Here is a 2,620-nt window from a genome sequence, read left to right as displayed (position 1 = left end):
AAATTGAATGAGAGTGTGACAAATGACAAAAAAAATATTTATTTATTAGAGATTATTACTACAAATAATATTATTTTTAATTTTTTCATCTGTGGTGTCCACGGGTTATAACCTAGTGTATATATATATATATATATATATATATATATATATATATATATATATATATATATATATATATATATATATATATATATATATATTCAGGTTCATTTGAGACCATGCTAATTTTGTGAGACCGTAAGACCAAATCTAAAAATAATTTTAAAATACAAAACAAAAGGAAAAATTCAAAATTTCTTTTTTAAATTATTAATTTTGGAACTTTAATTACCTAAAAAATAAAAATAAAAATAAAAATAAAATTACCGTTTTTTTTAAATACGTGAAATATTCTAATGTGATTTTTAGAATGTTAGAATTTTATACTAGATTTCTCAGATATGTAGAATATTTTATTTATTCTACTAGAATATGTAAAAAAAATGTATTTTTTTTTATTTTTTTTGGAAAATATAAAATATTTGAAAAAAAAAATTTCAAAAAATTTCAATTATTTTGCATTTTAAAAATGTTTTTTGTTTTATCTACCAAATGAATGACTAGGATTGTGTCTCACGGTCTCACAAAATTAGGCCGTCTCACATGAACCTAACCATATATATATATATATATAAAGAGTGCCACGTTCGTTCTTAAGTTAATAATCTTGCCATGAAATAGCTATAAATACATTTTTTCTAAATACTCCTATTATTTAAGATTTTCACCTAAAATGATACAATCTGACCTCACAATAAACACATTTACACATTTACACCGAGGCCATTGTGATCTCATATCTCCTCATCAGAGGTGTCTTTGCGACTACACTAGACTTATCAGAAGAAGACCAATCAGAACCACCACCATTCCACGCCAACCGAGCCAAAGAATGATCAGCTTCATCAACACTAGAGAACAAATGCGAAAACGGGTTTAAAGACTCTGGCACCGGTAACACACCTTCTAACATTTTCACAGCAATCCTCATCGTCGGCCTAATCTCCGGTCTATACTAAACACAACAAAGAGCTACTTTAAAGCATCCTCTCAACAGCTTCATGATCCTTCTTCGCAATCGCATAAACAACCATCAAATCATTCAACTCTTTCTTTTCATATTTCCCCCATACATATATTGGAAACCACTGTTGACTATCACCAAGACGCACGTCCATGTTCCTCCTTCTTCCGATGATCTCAAAGAGTAGCATACCGAAACTATAAACATCACATTTGTGTGAAACCGGGAGAGGTAGCCAGAGTTCGGGGGTGGTGTACCCCGGAGTTCCACGTCCTCCGGTCATCGTTATATGAGTGTTATCCCTGTTGCAGAGTTTAGCTAAACCAAAATCCGCCACTTTTGCGCTGAAGTTCGAATCTAAAAGTATGTTTCCTGGTTTGATATCATAATGAATGATTCTTTAAGGACATTCTTCATGTAAGTAAGCGATTCCTCTTGCAGTTCCCAGAGCAATCTCGTGGAGCTGCTCAAACCCTATAACCGGTCCTTTGTTCACTTTAAACAAGTGATTATCCAGAGAGCCAAATTGACCATAAACTCGTATACAAGAGCTCTTAAACTTGTTTCAAAGCAAAACCCATAATGTCTAACGAGATTAAAGTGATGGGTTCTTCCCATTGTGCTTACTTCCGCCATGAACTGTCTTCAATTCTATTGTTGGAGGTCCCGTTTAGTATTTTCACGGCTACAGCTACACCGTAGATAAAAAGACCCTTGTAAACTGTCCCGAACCCACTTGAACCCAATAAGATGCTGAAGTTTTCTGTCGCTATTCTTAACTGTTGAGAAGTGAATCAGATGGGCTTTTCTCTTTCCATGTCATCCAGGAATTTAACCATGGTGAGAGGAATAAACCGGGAGTCGTCACTGAATTGCTTCCTTTGCATCTCAGCTTGTTTCTTGCATATAAATACAATGATCCATATCTTCACCACAACAGCTGCAGACAGAAACAATTAACATCTGGATTAATTAATAGAACATCGCCATGATCATAGAATGGAAGAACTTACCGAGAACAAAAGCCGTAACGCTAACACCAATGATCACACCGTCATAGTTTGTCATAGGGTTAGAGTTATCAGATACGGAAGACATTAATGATTCAATGATATATACAGGACCAGAGAGTTGTATACAAGGAGTTTTCAGATAAGAGGTTTAATTTTATTTATTTTTATTCTGAAACAGAGAATATGCTCCATAAAAGGAATGGTAGTACTTGGTGTTTAAGAATTTGTACATTGAAGTCGTTTTGAAGTCTATAGAAGCAACCTGGTGTAGTTCTCAACAAACGATGACAAAGTCAACTGCCAAAGAAAATAACATTATTCAATGCTCATACATACTTATAAAGCTAGCATTTTTTCTTCAATCTCATGCATTTGAAACCCCCATAAAAATTTGCCAACACCTCATGCATTTGAAACCCCCACACCCTTTAACCTTCAAAGTAATTAATCACACATAATCTCATTCCAAGAAAATCACACACTCTATAAGTTCAACACCTCATGCATTTCAAACCCCCACACCCTTTCACCTTCATTATAT

General features: G+C 33.6%; 1 pseudogene; it reads right to left on the bottom strand.

Annotated features, from left to right (window-relative positions):
• Nucleotides 1-814: 814 nt before the first annotated feature.
• Nucleotides 815-1,998, bottom strand: LOC145130916 (G-type lectin S-receptor-like serine/threonine-protein kinase At1g34300; annotated as a pseudogene).
• Between the last annotated feature and the right edge of the window lie 622 nt (nucleotides 1,999-2,620).

The sequence above is a fragment of the Lactuca virosa genome, chromosome 8 (genome assembly GCF_052849685.1).
Source record: "Lactuca virosa cultivar CGN04683 chromosome 8, Lactuca_virosa_CGN04683_v6, whole genome shotgun sequence".
NCBI lineage: Eukaryota > Viridiplantae > Streptophyta > Magnoliopsida > Asterales > Asteraceae > Lactuca > Lactuca virosa.
The sequence above is the reverse complement of the archived record's forward strand: the minus strand, read 5'-3'. Positions and strand labels throughout refer to the sequence as shown.